General features: G+C 41.1%; 1 long non-coding RNA gene and 1 pseudogene across 3 annotated transcripts in view; one reads left to right on the top strand and one right to left on the bottom strand.

The window, feature by feature from the left end:
* The window catches only part of LOC146782845 (uncharacterized), a 414,494-nt gene that overhangs the window by 93,922 nt on the left and 298,239 nt on the right, over nucleotides 1–22,333 (top strand). The gene's annotated exons all lie outside the window — the stretch shown is intronic.
* LOC146782846 (thioredoxin pseudogene) lies at nucleotides 3,424–3,944 on the bottom strand (annotated as a pseudogene).

Below are 22,333 nucleotides of genomic sequence, written 5' to 3'. Positions count from 1 at the left end.
TATATAGGATATAGTTCAAAGCTCCCTAGCAGTTTCCTGATATTTTTCAATTTGAACGCTCTAAAATATTGCAGGAGATCTGGGCTGGCAAGTCCTCCTTGCGCCTTATTCCTCCTAATCTTCTTCCAGGCAATCCTTGCCCCTTTAGCGGCCCAGATAAAACTACTTAATTCTCCTTGCAGTTTTTTTATCTGGTCTATTCTGAATTCCAATGGGATGGTGCTGAACAAGTACGTACATTTTGGGAGTATTGCCATTTTTTAATAATATTTGATCCCCGCGGAAAGGTCAGTGGTAGACCCCCCCCCCCCCCCCCCGCCCATACTTTTAGTAGCTTCTTCACTTTATGGATCCTTTCACAATTCAGGCTCGCTATTGCCTCTGTCTGTTGAGGTGTAGACCAAGGTATTATATTTTTTATTTTACTCTAGTCGTGAGAGTCGCTGTTCCATTCTAAAATTTCTGTCTTTGGTTGGTTTGCTAAATACCCAGATACATTTCCATAATTTACCAAGATCTCTTCGATTTTTGGAAGTGAGGCCGTTAGGTTGCTGATAAACACGATCCAGTCGTCTGCAAATAGTGCAACCTTCTCCCAGCCCTGGTATTTAAATGGTATTATTTCCTTCTCTTTCCTTGGTAGTCACGCTTGGGTCCCAATATACAAGTTGAAAAGTAGTGGGAATAACAGGCACCCTTGTCTTGTATCCCTTTTTATTGTTATTGTATCTCTTAAATTTTAGTTCACTAGAACCTTAGCTGAAGGACCTTTATAAATCTCTTTAATTGAGCTCTGAAATGTATCGCCCAATTTTAATTTGGCACGGGTTGCATTTAAAAAAGGCCAGCTAACCCTGTCAAACGCCTTTGTGGCGTCCAGGGTTATAATTGATAAAGGGATTGAATACTGGATTGCTACATCAATCACACTTATGTTTGTGCGTTAGTTCCTGTATATGCCTTCCTTTAATAAAACCTTTTTGATTTGGATGTACTACTGAGCCTGCGATCTTTCCTAATCTTTTTGCTAGGATTTGCGTATAGACCTTTATAGTCTGCATTTAAAGTGAGAGCAGTCTACAAGACTCGTTTAGTCTGGTCCTTCCCTGGTTTTAGTAGGACACTGATAATTGCATCATTCCAGGAGGATGGGAGATCTTTTCCCTGTTAAGACTCCATTGAGCGATTCTTTCACGGGGTGGCCAGTGCTTCTCGCAAATTTATATATAGCTCATTTGGGAGTGCATCTGGACCTGCCGCCTTACCTTTTTTGGGTCCTTTCATAGCTTCCAATACTTCCTCCCTGCTGAGTTTTTTTTTATTTTTATTTTGGTTGAGCTCTGTTCTTTGTTCTTGGAATAATGTTGGTAGTGTTATCTTCCCCAGGACTGAATTTATCTGCTCTTCAGTATCTTCGGTTTCTTCTTTTTGTATTTTTGTTACCCTATTGCGTGTTATGTCTGTTTTTAATTTCCAGACTAATAGTTTTCTGCATCCTTCACCATATTCATAGTGTGAGATTTTGCTAGCCCCCCCCTCTATCCCTGACTATTAATTCCAGGATATCTGCCAGATCGTCCTTTTTCAGTTTCCTCCTCTCCTCAATATTGGTTTTCTCTTGCATAGTAGTGCTTTTGCTTAGTTCCACTTCCAAAAATGTTATTTCTTTTTCTAGCTCCCGGATTGTATTTCTTTTATTTTTATTCTCGTTTGCTGAGACTGGTTATTCTTCCCCTGATAAAGGCCTTGTATGCTTCCCAAGCAATTTGTTTCGTCGTCCCCTCTTTGTTTATTTGGAAAAACTCCTCCGTGTCTTTTGTTAATGCTTCTACATAGAAGATGACTGCCTACTGTCCATCTTGAGCAGGACGTGGAACACTAACTTAAGATGCAAGATCACTACGGAGTGATCTGACAAATGTGCTGGTATGTTTAACTTTTTTAATGTATAATTTAGGAGTCCCCTATCGATCAAGTAGTAGTCTATCCTGGATGCATGACCCAATCTTTTATTTTGCAGAGTAAATTTATGGGTCTTATCTCCCTTTTTCTCTCCACATGTCCATGAGCCCTAGATCTTTGATTCAAAGGCTCACCCACTCCCTCATTTTGGGTAGATTCGGGCCTCTTAGCTGTAACTTTCTTTTTTAGGATCCAATATATTAAAATCCCCCCCCCCCCCCATTATAATAGGTGCTTGCGAAGACAAAAGTTGAGTAAATATTTTGGAGAGGCTCTGGGTCGCCCATATTGGGACCATAGTATCTGACTATTGTCTATGGATTGTGTATCCTTACTTTCGCTATTACCCATCTTCCTTTCTTATCTACCTCTGTAGCTTCAATTCTCGCTTTCAAAGATTTCTTTAAATAAAATCACTACCCCTTTTACACTGCACTCTTGATTTGTACAAACACACGTTTCTATCCATTTCTGGTTCATAAGAATGCTCCCCCATTCCTCTTTCAATAGGTGTCTCTTGAAATATCATTATTTCGCAATCCACTATTGTCAAGTATTCCAGGATTTTTGCCCTTCATTTTCTTATCCTGAGCCCGTTCACGTTCCATGACATATGAACTGCCATTTAGATCATCCCCTTTGGTTGGAGTCTGATTTGGTATGACCTTTATGCCTCTTGTGACATTTCCTGGGCCCCATCTCCCTTATATTGCTTAGTTAGGATTTTTTTTCTTCCCCCCCCCCCCCCCAATCATGCTCTCCACCTTGTGCGGTTTTTTTTGTTTAAGTTTTTTCTACGTGATTTTCTTTCCCTCCTTCCTCCCCAAACCTCCTTTGGGGCATTTCCCTGCCCTTTTTGTGCTCCTCACCCTTTTGTTACACCATACTTCTGGCTGATTTTGTTATGCTTGATCCTTCGTTTGTGCTTTGATATGTTCTATGAAGCACTCCACCTCCTGGGTCTCTTATATTGTGCATTTTATTTTCCCACATTATACTTAGTGAGGGTGGAAAACGCATCTGTACTGTCGCCCCTAGTGATTTCAGTTATAGCATGTACTGGCCAAGCTGCCACTGCCTATCCTGCTTTGTTTTAGAGATGTCGGATCTAATTCTACAAGTCCAGTCATTTTTTGAGAATGAGCCCGCTTTCAGACCCTCTCTTAGAATTCGCTCTGAGCGTGTAAGTTTTAAAGTTCATCAAGATTTTCCTTGGAAAGTGTACTTATTTTATTTTCCTTTATCTGAATATCAGGTATCAGAGTAAGTTGCACTTTGATGCTCGGTGCCGATAAGGTATCATGATGAAAAAAGCTCCAGCAAAGGAAATTACAAAGTGAAGCACACACCATATTCTCTGGGGCAGTACAAAGGAGACAGTGAACGACTTCTGGAACACACGACAACATTGGGCAGATGCTAGCTCCTACTGTAAAAAAAATAATTTACATGAAGCAGTAAGATTCTGGGATCAGGCTGATACATGCATCCTGAGAGCTACACAAGTTTCCTACATGGTCAGTTCCGCTTGATGCACTCCTATACTTCCACGCATCACTTGCAAAGTCTTTGATCAAAACCCCAAAGATAGAATGTAAAAACGTGAAATTCAAATCACTTTAAATTTTTCACTTTTTCTTCCAGAGTTGCTTGATTTGCTCCTGAAAAGTCATCAACCTTCTGGCCGTTCTTGTAGAAATGGAATGTCGGCATGCACTTAATATCGCAGTGTTCAACGTCCTGGGCATCATCCACATCCACTTTTAGGAAGACTACATCCGGGTAATCGTTGCTGAGTTTTTCAAAGAAGGTTGCAATCATTTTGCATGGTCCACACCACGTAGCTGTAAAGTCGACCACCACCAGTTTACCACCAGCACCTGTCAAGGCTTTGTTGAATTCATCCAGATTGCTGATGTGGTGCACCATCTTGAATGAAGGCTAGCTGACGGACAGGAGCAAGATGTGATCGCCTCTCAAAATCCAAGATTTCCCTTGGGTTTTTCCTAGTTTTTCTCCTTCCAAATGGGTCTCGATGGATTCTTTGAATGTCCTCAGATCTACCGTCTTTGTCCAGGGGATTAATTCTTACACTAATTTAATCCTAAAACTTTTGATATCCTCCCCTTCCATGCTTTCTGGGACATAAAGAATTCTGAGGTTATTCCTCCTGGCCTGGTTCTCCATGGACTCCATTCTGTCTCTTATCTCATTCTCGTTAGTCTTAAGCAGGTCGATCTCTTTTCTATTTACCTCAACTTTGTTGTTTAGTACCCCTACCTCTAATTCTACGGAGGTGACTCTATCCATAAGTAAGTTTATTTTTTGATCTAACACTTCACACGCTTCCTTGAGTTTTGTCAGATTTTTCTCTGAGGTTGCAAAGTTAGACCTCAATTCCTTGATCATGGTTTCCATCATTTTTTCCATACGGTCTTGCGGTTGTGTACTGGCCTTGATGTCTACCAGTTTTTCCTTAGTAGCTTCTCCAGCTGACTCTTGTTGGTCCTGTGATATTAATGCACTATATCTGTTGCTTACAGTTGTCATTGTATTTACTACTTATTCTCCAAGGGCTTCTACTTAGACCTTTATTCTGGTCATGATATTGGACTTATCAATCTTCTGTTTTTCTTGAACTTTGAAGAAGGACCTTAGAGATGGTGTTATCTTTTGTCGAGCCCAGTGTTTTGTAATTTAGCTTGACTTGCTCTAGACAGAGGGGGGTTGTGATTTCCCTACTACAGTAGGCTTATTCTTTCTTTGTATTTTTAGGGGTTACAGGGGGAGTTTCTGAGGGGCTAGGAGTTACAGCACTTGTACACAGCCTTTCTTTTGATGGGAGTTCTGCTTCAGCTAGGAGATGTTTACTCCTTAGACAGTATCTTCTTTCTTCTCTTAATTGCCCTTTTTGCTTTGCTCCTAGTGCTATCGATGGGAATCAGAGGGGGGAAATCTGTTTCATCCTTTTCGTCTCACCCCCTTCCATGTTTGTAGCCTAGCTTGTACTATGCCTTGCACTATGTGTTTTGTACCTAAAATGTTTGCAACACACTTCACCTCAACACTCCCTCCTCCCCTTGTCGTGTTGCCAGATTCCCCTCCCCTTACACTTTCAATTACCCAGGACTCTGTGCTCTCCGCCACCTTCAGCCTCGTACACCGTTGACAACACTTCCCCCCCCCCCCCCCCCCCCAAAAAAAAAATACAGGGCTGGCAGCAGGGGTCCTTTCTTCCCCTCTGCAAAACCAGCAATACCGATGTCTTTCCCCTGCATGGCACCCTCTGAGCGGCATTAGCCCACTCTCTGACTGATGAATTTGCGCAGTAGCACGGCACTCCCTCTGGCTCTACTTTTGGTTGTATCGCTGCGTTGGTATCATATTTCCAATCTCCTGATGCGGGCGAGTCAGCTTCTCAGCCTCCCAGCTTCCGATCGGTTTTCTGCCCCTTTGGCTCACCTCCAGGGGTAATTTTGGTCTTCCCCTTTTTTTTTCCGTTCAGAATTTCCTCTTTTCTCTCATACGCCTCCCTGAGTGCTCCAACCTATTTTGCGCTCCAGGATCCTAGTTCTCACTGCATTATGTGTTTAATTCATGCACGTTTTTCAAAGGGGTTTCGTAGCCCATGACCGGGCTCTGTAGCCGGCTGCCATCTTCTCCTCCCGCTCAAACATTGCTATTCGCATCACAAAGTCGTCACTGGGTAATCCTGTTGGTCAAACAATACGGCATGGTAGCCCTACATAACACATTTTATTGAACTCTTTGCTTAAATATTACTTGCTGTAAGAGTCCTCAAATATGTTTATGTAAGATGCATGTTAATAAAAGTTCCATAAAGTTAGCAAAGGCTTGTGTAAAGTTACCTTCTGTTAAAGGTGGTTTGAAAAAGTTGAGCCTATATGTAGTCAGAAAAACTGAGCTCAGTGTCTTCTGACGTGGTTACATTTTTTTGGGTTGGGACCTCCTGTTGTGTTGTCTGTGGGCTGTGTGGTTAGGGGCTGGAAGAAAGACTGGCAATAGGATTGGGATTTCCAGTCTACTGCTGGTATTATGTCCATATCCTACATCTGTATGCTCTGATTAAAGGGGTTACAAAATGAAGAAAATAACACATTTGGTGTGTGATGGAAATTAAAATATTTCATAACTGGAATTGTGCAGGATACCATGTCCTTTGCATTCCACTTCCAACAAAGATATCCTACCACCCTACGAGCAGTGTAAAAATGTTTTTTAAAACTCAGATGACACAAGTCTGTGCCTTTTAAGGGGGTTTTGAGTAGCCAGTCAAATTGAGTAAAAGGTAAATAAGAGTAATAAATGTGAAAAAAATATTAAATTCTCCTTCATGTTAAAATAAAAATATGGTTGTTGTAGCATGGTATAGGATTCCAAAGTATACTTGATATTTTTATATTTTATTGATCTTTCAATAACCAGTGAATAGCAAGAAATTCTTATTTCTGGTTTTAACAAAAACTTCTGTGATGCTGTGTCAGTTTATATAGATAATTAACCTGCAAGCTGTGTGACCAGGAGTTTTTTTGTAAAATCATCTGCTAACGGTACTTCTGTATGAGGATTTAGCAGTTCCTCCTTGATATTTTAAAACCTCATCACCCCCCTCTCGTAGTAGATAAAGTAGTGAATTTGGTTGATAGAGGTCATTGTGTGAAAACAATTTATTCCGAACTCTAGCCTTATTTGACTTTTGTGGTGTTAATTCCGTATATTAAATAGCATCCTGATGACGTTCAAAAATATTATTTCTACTTTTATTGTTACTGCGGAGTTGCAACACACTGGCAAGAGCTGGAACTAACTTAGCGTTGGCAGCCTTTCCAGTTTGCCCAATCGCTTCCCCAATGTATTTTAGTGCAAATCTCTTAATAGCTCCTGTAATTACATTTATGCTTTGATGCAGATGATATGTGAGGGTTCCGACTTAATCTATTTTCTACCATAACATAAAAGCATGTGTACTTTGGCACGTGTTTTATTACATTAGGGACTGGAGACAAGTTATATTTAGGCTTTCAGCAACCAAATGACGTAACCTTTTGTTTTGTGATATTAACCTGCAAGTTATCTGAATTAAAATCATGCACCCTGTTCACGTGTAATTGTAGGCCCACCTGTGAGTTGGAAAGGATGAGTCCTCTGCATATGCCAAGTTTGAAACTTTGGCGTGCGCCAATTTAGGTCAATCTTCCTGATGCTGTTATAAATCTGAAAGGTCATATATATAAACTGAATAGTAATGGGGCCAAGATGCGACCTTGTTTTAATCCATGAAAGGTATTAGTTTTTGGCATCAGCCCTCTGCCATCCATAGTTTTACCCATATCTAGGTGTTGCTATGAAGGTCAAGTAAAATATTTATTATACCTTGGTCTACTCCTAAGAGACTAGCTTAGCTTTGAATATTTTAGTAAAAGCTGTTGAGAAATTTATAAAGCGTGAAGAGTTTATTTGATTTATTCAAGAATGTTTTCTGGGAAAAGATAGAGTATCCCTACATTGTTTATGGTCGATAGGCTTTTGCAAAAAACTTTCGGAGTAATTTTTCTACCTACTTTGTTTTTTAAGGGGGAGCTAACATATTTGGCAACGATAATTCCATCTGCATCCAGCAATGCGAACAGCTGGTAGTTTTGTGGGGGAGTCTCTTTGCACTCTTTTGTAAATTAGCTAGATAATTGAACATTTCCCAGATGGTAATACACAGCTTGAGTAAATCACTTTATTAAATATTCTAGTCTGTGAAGTGCCCCATATTGAGAAATTGAGTTTTATAACTGCATTTGGTAGGGCATTCTGCACTGGGGCGCTTGTGGTTGGTAGTTTTAATAAGTCTTTCTGTTTCTGATTTGTGGGATAACCTAACCAGGCATCTCCTTTTCATATCTGAGTTATAGGGTTACTTTTGTGACCTTCCATACAGGTTAACAAGATATGCTTTCCAGGTTTCATAAAGAACATGCAAATCTCGCCCTGTTTTATAGGAATTGGTTCCTATACAGAAATGAATTTCTAACAATACCAGATGTATAGGTACAGCAGGCTCCAAGTTTGATTGATATAATCATGTCTTGGTGATTAATACATTTATTGTTAATGGAATCTCCTCCATTTTTAAATAATGAAAAATGTGGGTCAACACATTAAACTTATTTTATTTCAGCTGCATTCCAACTCCCAATTTGTTGAGTGTTAGCCTGCTGCTGATCCTGGATGAAGATGCTTATTCTGTTGGTATAACATGATCTCACCATTGTGGTTAAGCTGTGAAGGCGAAATCTTTTCCTGGTTGTAGTTTGGATCGATTTGATTTCTTCCTATATCTGGTTATATATTAATGCCTCCAAAAGACTAGACGGTTGTAGATGATGTCTAGTAGTATTAAAAGGAGGTGATTTAAAGAGACATTGCTGTACTAAACACTATTATAAAGGGTACTATGGCAAATTCCATAGTTCCTAATTGGTCTAGATAAAGTGAGTGCAGATCCTTGTGAAACATCTGTGGTGACAAAAAGGGGGTCACAGTGTTGAGAATCACTCTACATCCCATCGTACAAGGAAAGTAGTGCATTATTCTAGTACGGAGTCATGCAGCCCACAGAATTTGAGACTGCTTATCAGGATGTTGTGGCCGACCGTGTCAAATGCTGCTACGAAATTGAGCTGAATCAGGAAAGTGACCCTGTCTGAAAATGCTGCCACATAGAGATTTTCTAGGACCTCAATTCTAGTTGTTTCTGTGCTCGTGTTGGAGGGAAAACAGTTTGGGTACCAAAAAGAATTTGATCTTCTAAAATGGTGGACAGTCGTTTGCTGTTTGGCTTTTCTGGAGATTGACGGTAGAAGAGCAATTGATTTATGGCGAGACCGGACGCTGGGGTTCATATTTGGTTTTGTGGGTATTAGATGCCAGACATTCGAAGGAGATCCTCACACTTGACATCTTATTTTTCTCTAGCTCCTGAAATGTGTGGGGCAGCGATGTAGGCTAACTTAAAAGCTTTCTTTCCATTTCCCATTTAATTGCATTTGAGGTGCCCTGGCTTTGGTATCCTACTTAAATTTAGATTCTGGCGCATTTTCACATGATGTACTGCCCCTGCTCTTTGGTTCTTCAGGTTCTCCTCTAGTGAGTAGACTTGACTGCTGTGAATTTATAGTAACGGCTGCCTGTATGAGTATATGGGGAACTCTTACAGTACCAGTTTGTAAATGGAGTTTGCAGTGCTTGTGCTTTTCCAGTATGTGAGGGAAGCTTATGGCTGCTCTGTGAGAAAGAAGCTTACTACTTATGTTGTGCCTACCTGAGGGGGAGATTGTTTTGAGTTGGTATTATGCACTCCTGCTGAACTTGTTGTCCAGGAATTAAAAACTTGCACTGCCTACACTGATTGGTACCAAACTGTTCCCTTTTGGCATTCAGTGTTAAATCTCATGGCAACCAAATAATTCAAATGTATTTGTAACTGATGTTTACCAAAAATAGGTTTCTTGAGGTTAATGATTTAAGATACTGTACGCAATCGCTTTTTTTTCCTAGAGCTATAATGTATATTATGGGAATAAATTCCCTGCTAGGTAGTCGCTCTCCTCTTCTTATAAGCCCCGACATCCAATTTTCCAGTTCATCTTTTGAAGCCCTTCTCGTGCTCCCATGTATCCTGCTCAAAACATCGACAAGCCTCTAACATTGAGATAAATGCCATCGGCAAATGTTAAATGCTGACCTCCACTATTGAAAAGGACTTAAAAAAAACAGCCTGGTTAAGGCATATTAAATCCAACCCTTTTCAATTACCCTTTGGCCAATTTAAAATGTTCCCATTATTACTGCATCTGGCCAGGGTGGATTATTCCTTGATCGCCAAATGTAATGAAGCGTGGCTTGTACACTTGTCTTAAGTTTTCATATCTACACTTAGTTTCAGGTATGCTCTTTTGATGGCTGTGGCCTTAATCCTTTATTATTACCAAACCTATTTGGACCAAATGTTAATAAAATGTGTTGCCATGCCAACATGGCGTCCAGCACCTACCATTCCCTGCTCCAATACCAGATAACATACATTTATTTTAAATGTCTGTTTCTTAAAAACCATACACGATGCAATAGATGAACATCACTGAAACGGAGCAGGATACAAAAGAGACACTGAAGTTTACATCTTTCAGTTTGCTTCTGCCACTGTATCCTATCCCATGGATTTATTTTTCCACCTCTTGGTTGCTAATGCTAAGTATTTTGTTACTTGACCAACACATTTTGCACAATGCCCCTTAAGCAAAGTAAAATTGCATCGGCCAGCGTTTTTATGCCTTCAGTCTTAAATTGGTTTTATATTCTTCCTGCAGAGATCAAGCAGCTCTGGACAAAGACAGTAGATGCATTTCATGGTTTCCTTATCCATATTACAGAACTTCAAAAAAATAATCACTTTGGTGTGGGAGGGAGAGAGAAGGGATTTTATAACGGGACTGTAAGATGCGATCTCACTTATGTTTGCTTTCAACAAAGGTATCCTACCACCCTGAGATCAGTGGTTTTGTAAATGTTTTGAACCTTCATACATCCTGTTGGTGTCCTGCATCATCGGGTTGCACCCTGGTTCCTATAAACCAAGATGGGTTCAACAATCTTCCAGGGAGCACATTCAGTAAAGCTGTAGAACTGACTGGGTAAAGTATATAAAATAGCTAGTGTTTGCCCTGGTGTCCATTTATTTTAGATAACACTGGAAAGAGTAAAATGTTTAAAAATAGGGATAAGTGGGGAGGGGTTACTATTCAGAAAGTAGACATGTTTAAGTTCCTACTTATGGCCCTCACGGGGTCCCAGGCTTTCATCATGACTTGGAATCGAACCTCATTTTCTCAATATTACTGTCACTATAATGAGCAGGCTGTTTTGGTCTTCTGTTAGTTGCACATGTCGGTTACGGACAAACATGCAAGATTTGAGGTTGACGTACTTGCCTGGGCTTGATCAGGAGGCATGCCATTGTGCTTTACTGTGGGGTCCAGGACAACATGCATATATAAAGCACATGCAAAAAAATATCAATTGGCTCCAATTATCCAGAGTCCATTATCTGAGGAATATAGAGATCTATTTTTATTATTATTGTGTATGCTGTGATGCACCTTCCATATGTAATTACAGGAAATGTATCCATCCTATGCTGAGACATAAATGCTATAAAGTCATGTGTGGTCATGCGCCCAATTGCAGAAAGAAAAGGATAGTCTTATTCTTATGAACATTCATCAGTATTTACACAGTGCACAACACAAATGGATTTATAAGAGCGCATGTGGTGAGGGTTCACAAAGATAGGTTTAAGAGATTTCGAATAAAATGTAATGTAAGCATTTGTAAAGCGCAACGAATGCTGAGCCGGCTTGGCGCTAGAGGTTACGTGTACTTCCTCTAGGACCGAGGGGAATAATTGCTTTTACTGGGGAATGCTGGGGGGAAGCCAAGTTTTAAGCAGCTTTCTGAGAGGATCTATTAGATTGCAATCTGATTGCAACCGGCAGCAAAATCCAAAGTTTCGCTTCCCGGTAAGATAGACTTCAGCCACCCCACCTAGCCCTTCCAATCCTAGGAACCAGGACCATCCCAGCATTGGCAGACCTTGGGTCTCACTGCAGAACATACCAGGCAAAGATCTTCTGCAGATCAGTAGCCCCCCCCCCCCCCCCCCACAATGCTTTGTACACCAAACAGTGCTTTAAACCTAATCCTTTCCTGGACAGGTAACCAGTGGAGGTCTGTAATGCTGCTGGATATGGGATGAAATTTGGGAATATTCAGAGGCACCCGCCCAGCGGCATTTTGCAAATAAAGTAGTTTTTATTTGTAAAAGTTTGTCAATGCCCCAAAAAAAGGGCTGTGCAATATTCTATTCTAGACCAAATCAGGGTAACTATCACTGTTTCAACTCTTGTGGGATAAAAGGGAAGACCTTTTGCAAAATTTGTAAAAGATAAAAACAGGACGATGTAATATGGTTAACCTGCTCTGAAAAACAGAGCTGATCGTCACAGAACTCCCAGATTTCTAGCTTTGCTAACCGGGTCCAGACATAGACCAGCCTCGGCAGGCCACCAGTAGTTATTCAAAAGGGGAGGGCCACTCCCGAATTCCACAACCTCTGTTTTTTCTGTATTTAACTTGAGGTAGTTTTAATGCATCCCCTAATGATATGCGTCTGACAGTTATGGAACTGCTTGCCACCAATCCTGCCCACGATGTCAAAGATATAACTATCTCATCTCCATAGGATACTACCCAAAAACCATGAGCTTGATTTCCTCTGTGGCCATAACTAATGCTGATTCCGTGAAGTGATTAGGTCTGAAACCATGTTGCATGGTGTCAAGATCGTTCAACTCCAGATAGCTCACCAGATCTTTATTCTTGGCACTTTCAAAGATTTTAGCAGGGAGTGGTAGACCTGATATAGGCCAATAGTTTTTTGCCTCTGTGGCTTATAAGGAAGCTTTTTTCAGTATAGTAATGTCCATTTAAAGTAATGATTACTACACTCCTGGCTGTTTTCAATCACCATATATGGACTGGTGGAACACATCCCTGTAGTAACTCTAGTGAGATGTAATTCGGAGTATGGTAGAATTGCCTGCTTTCACCTATCAGTCTCACCACTCCTAGGGTTACAGGTCACTGGCAACCTATTCTTCCACCAAAAAAGCCAGTGCCGGTAGCTGATAGTTGTAGAGCCAGCATTTTGAAGGGAAGATCTTCTGTGCCTTGAGGACCATATGTGTGCAGCCATGTCCTTGAGGGGCGTGGTGATGTACGACCTCCGTGCCGGCCCTCAAAATGATGAGATGTAGTCTTCCAATAATGCAGTCTTCCTGGGAGTGATTAAGTGGATAAATCGGCTCACTCTTGGGGATCCAGCTGGATTCTTGCGATAGGGGATTGATGTGCTATCCCTAATGGGGGTATATAATGAATGTTGCTTATCAAATATTTACGTGGTACTGAACCCAAGTTGATGCTCCCCTTAATGCAAGAAAATGCTCCTATCCCTTGTTCGGTAATAAGGGGAGTTGGGCCCAATGGACCAGGTTCTGGCTGGGCCGTATATAAATATATAACTGGGAAGTATGCCAGGACCTGTATTGTGTTGCTGTCTTTGAATTAGCTCTAGACCAAACTATTTCCATTCATTTGATCTGGTACTTTATCTTTTTTTTTTTAACGTTTCTTTTTTAAAATCTTCGTTATGTATTCAAAACAAAGACTATAAAGTCTATATACAGAAAATACTTGTGTACATATGATTAACACATTAAACAACAAAATTGTGTTTTGAATCCACAATGTGAATAAACATTAATGTGAAACATTATTGGAGAAAAAATCATAAACAAAACCTCCTAATATCTTAGAAGTCTTAGGTCTTTAGCCTCTAAGTCAAAAACCTATTTCATATAGACATTATTTCATGCACATTCTACAAATGTTATATGTATCAACGTATCAATTAAGGAAGAATGGGATAAACACAGGGAAAGCATTGGAGTCAAATACATGGGACCGTTCCTCTATATATAGACAAAAAATGAATTCATAATTCCTCCATGTTCATATCACAAATCATAGTAAAGCCAACGCGTTTCGAGTCTCTGATATTAAATATGCAGACTCATCAGGGCTCTTGATTTTTTGCAGCACTGGGTTTCTGAAATTAGGATGAATAAAGAAGAAACGTTTTAGAAGACCAAATAGCTATAGCTCCCTTTTTAAAGTTCACTTTCTCTTTAAGTCTGCAATCTAATTGTTGTACCTGGACAATAGTGTTGTTTGTCCGTTCAGTTTTCTTGATCTGTAAGGGAGAAGGAACCATATTTTAGAATTAACTTCCTCCCTTTGGCCTATGTAGAGAGATCCATACAGGGCTGCACCATGCGGTTTTGAAAAGCCTACCTTTTCTTCCAGTCGGGATTGTTTAACTGAAAACTTCACTGCCTTTTAGTCATTTTGTGTGCCGGCTCTATGTAGGGGATGACAGGCCATTAGTCAAAATGAAAGCTCAAAGCTTTCACTAATGGATTTAATTAAAAAGCTTTTAGCATACCTGAAAGCCGTGGTAAATACTTAGCACGGTGGATTCTTCGTGCTACTTGGGCTCACGGGGGCTTTTTAATGAGCTGGAATCCGTGTTTGCTACTTAGTGCCATGGATCCTTCGTGCTCCTTAAGCTCACAAGGGCTTTTTAACAAGCTGAAATCAAACAGAACGCTTAGTTAAACAAAGCGTTCGTGGTGTTGTGAAATTGGTTACTGGCTGTGTTATCTTATTTAAAGTACATGCATACCTTTGATTGTTTCGTACACGAGCTCTCGTTTTCGTAATGTTCTCTTTAGTTATGCAGCGTGTCTTTCTGAAATGCAAAATTTAAGTTCCTGATCAGACTAACTTGCAATTTGAATTATGTTTGTCTAAAAAACGGGTCTCGGGTGAAGGTGAATTACCTTGCAGTTATTCTGTTCTCTCTCATCTGATTCTTTCCAGTGAAGTGACGGCATTTCCCATTGGAAGCATCCCATTAATGGCTTCTGACTTGGAATCGTGGGTGTTGTGGTTCTGGGTGGCATTTACATTCATTTTGGGCTAGCAGGTTTTGGTGCAACCACGCAGTGAATTATGGGCATTTTAAAAAAAAAATATATTTTTGCCAATGCTGTCATGCTGTTGAAACCAACTGTCGCGCTATTGTATTTCAGAATTAAATACGCTTCTTTGCGTAGTAGCAGGTTCTCCATATCCGTCGGAATTTTTGAATGTTTTAAACTCACCAATACTGTCCATTTAAATTGAGTCTCATTGTGGCATTTTTCTAGAAAGTGTTCAACCATTGGTGCGGTGATAACTTTTTTCTTTATTCTAGACCGATGTTGGGTGATTCTTGTGTTGACCTGTTGGTTGGTTTTCCCTATATAGATTTTTTGACATGGGCAAATAATTGCGCAAACTGCACTTTTTTTGTCTTGCAGTTTGTAAACTCAGTACGTTTCCATCTTGTGCTGCCATGGACAAATTCAGTGCCTTCTATGGTGTTTCTGCAGGCAATGCAGTTTCCACACTTTCGGTGTCCTTCAATGGGCTTTAGATTCCATTCGGCCAATAAATCACTTTTGGGTTTAGGTAGAGCGGTGTCTGCTCTAATTTGCAGGCCAAAACTAGGATTTCTTTTCCATGCAAAGAGTGGTTTAGGAAACGGGCACTCTAGGTTTTCTGACAGATGCCAATTCCTCAAGATGGTTTGCCTGAATCTGTTGGTATCTGGGCCATAGGTCGATACGCACACTAAACTTTCCAAGGTCTTTTTTCTTTTACTTGGAGAAGACCTTCTCTGGGCGTGAATCTGGCTCTTTTGGATGAGTATTTCAGCAGTTTCTTAGAATAACCTCTGTTTTGCATTTCTTTGCAAAAGAGCGCAGCATGTTCTTCAAATTCTGACGTCGTGGAACAATTTCTCCTAATTCGGAGTAGTTGCCCATAAGGAAGGGTCTCCTTTAGACTCCTTGGGTGTACACTTTTGTAGTGTAAAATTGTGTTCTGCCCCCTTTTTATACAGGGTGGTCCTTAATTCATTTTGTACAGGTTTCACCTCTACGTCCAGAAAAGTAAAGTTGGTAGTGCTGGATTGTTCAGAAAATGTTATGTCTGCATTGAGTTTATCCATTCATGGAAAGACGTCAGTTCAGTCTGGCTACCTTGCCACAGGCACCAGACGTCATCAATGTACTGTAACCATTGTGTTGTATTCTTTTTGTAGGGGTTGTGGTTTTCAATGAACTTGTCTTCATATTGAGCCATGAAGAGGACCGCCATCTCTGGAGCAAAAGGACATCCCATGGCGGTCCCCTTCACCTGTACATAGAATTGTTCCTCAAATTTAAAATAGTTTTCCTTCAATGCCAGCTCTGCTAGTTGTACAATGAATGTTGTTGGAACCCTGTGGGGTCGCATTCCTTTCTCCAGGTACAGTTGGATCACTTCCAGAGCTTCCTCTTGGGGTATCTGGGTATAAAGAGGTAACGTCAAATGTTACCATTATCTGGGTCTTTTCATTAAATGAGGTCCTTCCATTTTTGTGATAAAATCAGTCATATCTCATAGATATGACAGGACTTCAGTCTGTAAAGCTTTCAGAAAGTAATACAAGGGGCACTGTTAGTCAAAAGAGCACTGGTCCACAGGTTCCAGACAAACCGGTATGTTTAGGAAAAGAAAGTAGACCTCTATGAAACAATACCCAGTTGGTATTTAAAAGCCCTCACTCGCCAACCTGGTTGGTGACATGCTTCATCATCGGGCTTCCACTGGGATGACCGAATGTCATCCCAGTGTGCTGCAACGCCAGGTTACTGCGGAGCGGGGTTCTTGTGTGGGGATAGTGAATTTAAAATCTCCAATTAAGTCAAAAAATAAAACTTTAATAATTTTGCTAATTGGAAAAGAATAAAAGGGAGTGGGGGTCAAAAAAATAAAAGACCTGGTTCACTCCGCGGCGGTCAACATGTTTCTGCCTCTGAGTGTTAGTCGGGCATTCTTCAGGACCAGAGGGGACGTGCGGAGCCCCGGTGGTATGAACACTCTAAGGTTCACCCTACCGTGGACTGCTTTATTTTAGTTTAGTTTTATTTTTTGACTTAATTGGAGATTTTAAATTCACTATCCCCACACAAGAACCCCGCTCCGCAGTAACCTGGCGTTGCAGCACACTGGGATGACATTCGGTCATCCCAGTGGAAGCCCGATGATGAAGCATGTCACCAACCAGGTTGGCGAGTGAGGGCTTTTAAATACCAACTGGGTATTGTTTCATAGAGGTCTACTTTCTTTTCCTAAACATACCGGTTTGTCTGGAACCTGTGGACCAGTGCTCTTTTGACTAACAGTGCCCCTTGTATTGATTTACTGTACACTGGCTTTGTTGATTTTGAATAAACTACTGAGGGGACTAGCCGTGTAGATCCCTTCCTCTCTTGTTGATTTTTTGGCTTTCAGAAAGTAGTCAACATATTTTGCGATTGGCTCAAATTGAATCTCCCCCCGAGACTATTGGCCTCCCTGGTGGATTTTCTAAGTTTTTGTGAATGTTTGGCATAAAGTATTGGGGTCTTTGGAAATCTTTTAATCAAGAATTCATGCTCTTTGGGGCCAAGATAGCCTTCTTCAAGGCCTGGTTGGACTATTTCTATAACCTTTGATTTTATGGAAGGTATTGGATCTTCTAGCGGCCAATACCATGTGGTGTTAGTCACTTGGTTAATTCCTTCAGCTAGGTACATCTCTCTGGGCCAGATGACCACCGTGCCCCCCTTAGCTGCCTTTTTGATTATTATTGACAAATCTGCCTTAAGTTCTTTAGTAGCAGCTTGTTTGGAGTTGGGATTTTCATTAAGATATTTCTTATTCTTCTCCATTTTAATAATAGATGACAGTTGTTCGTTCAAAAGCATAAATCTTTCAGGATGTTTTGAGTCGGGACAATGGGAGCGGAGTCATTATTTGCAAAAAAGCTTTCAATCGTATCTTCCGGCAAAACTCCATGGCTTCAAATTTGAGTTTTGTGTAATCCGTTCATTTGTTTGGGACAAACTTTAATCCAAGATTTAATACCACTTCTTCCTCTTTAGACAGTTGTTTGTGTGAAAGGTTGACTGTAGTTGAATTTTCTTTGTCTTGTAAAACCGATTTCTGGTGCGCGTTTCCCAGGGTTGTTTGAATCTGGCATTCGTTTTTTTTTTTTCTGCCTCTCTAAAAAAGACACTAGTTTTGAGGGTCCTTCTCTTGGGTCTTTTCCTGAAGAATCTGAGGATGTTTCTGAGAAGGTGCTAAACCGATTTCCAGAGCGTCCTTGGTATGTCGTCGGAGCTCTTCGTGATTCAAGGGAAGTGTAATAATCTTCTTTGAGGAATGGGTATACTTGCTCTATGTTGAATGCCTTGGTGTCCTTTTACAATTTGGCACTTTTATTATTGATGGCAGAATCTCTAAATGTTTGTTTTACCTTATCAAATTTTTCTAATAGTGTCTTGGCCTCTACGTCGCATGTTACACACTAATGAAAAAAACTCTGAAGATGCTCAAGCTCAAAACCGTGATCAGTCATGGATTTACATTACTCCCATTTACCTGAGGGGAATTTTTTTTAATTTTCATTCTCTACCCTTTTCTTGTTAATTTAGTTAATATTCACTATATTAATCCACTTCCGTGGGGTAGCCTTACTCTCCTGCTTATGTGTGTTCAGTCTGTGGACCGATCTGTTTCCAGGTTGTAAGAGGTTTTAATGATACTCTGGGTAGTCTTGATGTTCTCTAGTGCTGTCCATCTTATGTTTTCTTTGTGGCCTTTGGATATCAAATGGTTGTCACGCAGGTTGTTTTTGCGGCACCCAATGGTGCTGCTATGTTATATTATCCTTAGTCGGATTTTTTTCATGGTCATCTCGATATATTTGTTTGCTTGGGCAAGTAATTTTGTTAATCACATTGTTAGAATTATAGTTAATGTGATTTATTTGTTCAAAGTAAAACGGAGACCAAAACCAATGATTTTCGTGTGTTCTGAGGTGGCATACTGTACATTGGTCTCAGGGAAAATGTTCCATGACTAATGGAAGCTTCGAAAGTGTTTTGCGGTCCTGGTGTTTGTTCTTGGTCTGGTGTGTACTTGTATGTTCCTGACCACAACATTGGGAAAACCATCTTTCTTCAAAAATATGAGTTTATCACTACTCGGAATGCCCCAATGTTTAATGACTTTTTCACTTTATTGGAAATATTGGTGTATGTAGTTACACATGCCACTTGTGTACAGTCATTCTTTTCTTTTACTGTATGACTAGTTTTCCTGCTTTATTTTTCAGATTTGTGAGTGTCTATTCTTTAATTTCTCTGTCAAGATTTTTGCCTCTGATTTGAAATCTTTAAAGTCAGTGCAAATCCTTCTGATGTGTAGAAATTGTCCAACCAGTAGATTTTGCTACTGCCCTCTGGCGTGCACTGTCAAATCTCAGAATACTTTGTAAGTGGGTTTTGTGTAGACCTTGGTGGTCAAGGCCCCTTCTGAGGATCGGATGAGGAGATCCAAGAAGGGTAGCACATAGCTGTTAAATTTCATGTTGATTTTCAATTTTTTTTCTTGAGTTTAACCAGTTTCTGAATGCATTGGCTCTTTCTGACATTCCTTGCCAGATAATGAGGATGCCACAAGCTGATTTTCTAGTGGAACGTTTTTTTTCCCCAAATGTGGTTCATTTCGAAAGTGTGGACATAGAAACTTGCTATTGTAGTACCAATGGTACTTTCCATTGAAATTCTGTCTTGGTTCGTGGATAGTGCCCTCACATTCCAAATAGCTAATTTTTAGGGCTAATGTAGCTAGAGAGATAATAAACTGAGTGCTGCCCGTACCCATTGTCTCAGTCTTAGTCATTTTTCAATAGTTATAGGACTCTCGTCTTGGGGTAAGCTGGTGTAAAAGGCTTCTACAGCTAGTCCAATGACCAATTCTGTCTCTGGGTTGGGGGGGGGGGGGGGTTGCCAAAAAGCATATGCTGCTGCAAATGTACAGGGGTTCGGGTTGCACGGTCCCCACGAGGGATACAGGCTTCAGAATTCCTGAGCACAGATCAACCTCAGACCTCGGGAACCCACCTCCTGTGTTGCGGAAATATTAGGAGTCCTCAGGAGCTCGGGAGATGCAAACCGGTCAGATGCGTTTTAGGTGCCTGCCTTGCAGGGGAGTAACTCCTTTACTCCAGGGGAGATTCTTCAGTCATCCAGCGTCGTGCAGATCGTCGAAGTACTTGGTTTCTGTAGCAGAGAAGTCCAGTTAAAATCTAAAGTCCTGTAGCCAGGGGTTCCTACTTTATACCCAAGGAAGGGGTGGGACACACTGTGGGAAACCACCTATGGGAGGGTCTGGACAGAGAGGTGGCTACACCCATGTCCTTTGTCCAGTTTCGCACCAGAGCAGGAGCAAATGGCTCCTGCAACCGGTTTGAGCTGGACTATGCACAGGGACACCAAATTTGCCCCAAGTGAACACATCAAAGCACTGAGTGCACCCACCCAGCCCCAATACACTAAAGCCTGTCTGTGAGGTGGTCACACCTCCCTGTGGCAGTAAACCTATTGTCAAGCCTTCCCCTGCCGGAGTTTCATCCAGCAGCAGGAGGGCATCCATTTTGTGATGCCAGGGTCAAGAAAGCTGGTACCGCGTGTACTGATGTGTCGCATATGTACCTTTAGGAGGGTGGAATCATACCTCTCAAACCAGTTAGTGGTGTGGAGGTATGATTCCAAGGTGTTTGACACCAAACATGACCTGTTTCCATGCTGCCGTTTTTAAAGTTGGCATTTACCGGGAGATTATAATGCACTTAAGTATATATGGTTGGCTGCATCACAAACCACCCCGGAATATAGGTTCTGATGGCTGCAGAGGGGCTCTGCTCATGCAGGTGTACCCTCACACAACCCAGCACCCTGCCTGCAGGACTGATAAGGTCTGCTATAGGGGTAACTATGTTTCTATGTGCAGTGGTATGGGGTAGATCTAGTGAACCTATATCTAAGGGGTGCATGCACCACCTTACACCGGCTGCTGTAGCAGACCTGTGGTGTCTGGGGTACCTATGCCCTCGGTACATAGTATACCATATACTAGGGGCTTATAAGGGTACCCCAGAATCCATTCTGGGGTGTACCTAAAGTACATGCAATCAATTTAGAGGAGAAAGCAGCTAGACCGGGGTCCTGGATAGCAGGATCCCAGTCAGACTAAGTCAAAAACAGTGTCACATCAGCAAAAAGTTGGGTTAACTATACAAGAAGCAGATCCTACTCTCCTACAACCGCTCCTGGAGAGCCAAGTTAGACGATTTACATCTGCTCCTGTCCAACAGTCTGCGAAAAAAGAAACCGGATCAGCCCAAATCCTGTGGCTGTATAGTGGATCTCCTATGCATACTTTGCAGAAAGATGCAGCTGGGCTCTCGTATCCTTGACCAATCTCTTGGCAGTTCGCAAAGATAGACTGATGTATTTCTGGTTTTGGGTTGTAATCCCAGGCAGTCCATCACATTCAGTGAGTACACATGAGTCCTGCCTGACAAAGTGAGTTTGCAAATCGAACATGATCAAGCAAAGGAAGTCTTGAAATCACTTGGATGCTCTGCTTTGAGTTTTGACCAGGACCCTCAAAAAAATCCAGCAAGGAAGACTGAAAAATCCATATGCGCTGTTCAGTTTTGCATGTGAGGCTTTGTTTGACAGTTATTTTGTTTACTTTGTAGTTTTTGGTTGGTCACTGGAAAGTTTTTCCCATGCACTTTATAATTGTTTATAATTGTTCTCTTGTCACTATGGCAGACAATTACTGTTGCGGGTGGTTAATTAGTAAATGTTTGTTCTTAACTGTTGCTTTACATTTTCTCCAGTAGCCCCAAAAGACTCCACTTTATAACTATGAAAGGCTGATTGGGGATAAGGCATATTTATTTTATTCACTTACAGCAATTTAAAGCGGAGTAAAACTTTTACTGTATTTAGAAAAGTTGCAGCCCAAGTTAGACTTTTTTCTTTTGCTTTCTCCCAACAGGGCTCATTTTGGATTCTAAAAGGGGAATTTCTGTTAACTTTGTACACACTAGGAGTGGGTGAAGAACTCTGCTCTACCAACAGTTTTGCCCGCTTTTCAAAACTCCAGTGACGTGGAGTTTTTTTTCTCTTGAGCGGCTCCTCAATATTAAGTTTGCAAACACTTGTGAGAAAAAGTGTGCTGGATCTCCCGGCATGATTTTTGAGGCAGGCACGGCAGGTCTCAGCCACTCACATTGAGAAATCTTCCACTCTTGTTGAGGAAGCTGCCACTCCAGTAGAATGTCTACTCGAGCAGCAGGAAGCAGTAGCGCCCTCTGGCATGACATGCAGTGCTGTTAGCACTGATTTTACAGTGTGGTACAAACTCCTGGTTCTGAAAATCCATGCAAGCAGCGTGACTTAACAGACCCTGCTGCTGGCGCAGCTATGATGTTTCTACTAATTTCTACATAGTCTTACTCTAGCAATGTCTGTGCTCCATCTAGATCATATGCACTGAGGCTCACATGTTTTAGGAGAAGAGAACAAATGTTTAAAGGATGCGTATGACTCCATCCCTTGAATGGCTGATAAATGGATTTAATTATTGGTATATTTAAAGCATTTTCAAACTGCTTGCTTAATTAGAGGCAGGTCCTATCAAGGAGGGTAACTTCACGAACATTCATTGAAAGAACGTTTTGAGATCA

This window comes from Triturus cristatus, chromosome 12 (genome assembly GCF_964204655.1).
Source record: "Triturus cristatus chromosome 12, aTriCri1.1, whole genome shotgun sequence".
In the NCBI taxonomy this organism is placed as follows: Eukaryota; Metazoa; Chordata; class Amphibia; order Caudata; family Salamandridae; genus Triturus; species Triturus cristatus.
Note: the sequence above shows the minus strand (reverse complement) of the source record. Positions and strands in the feature narration are given on the sequence as shown.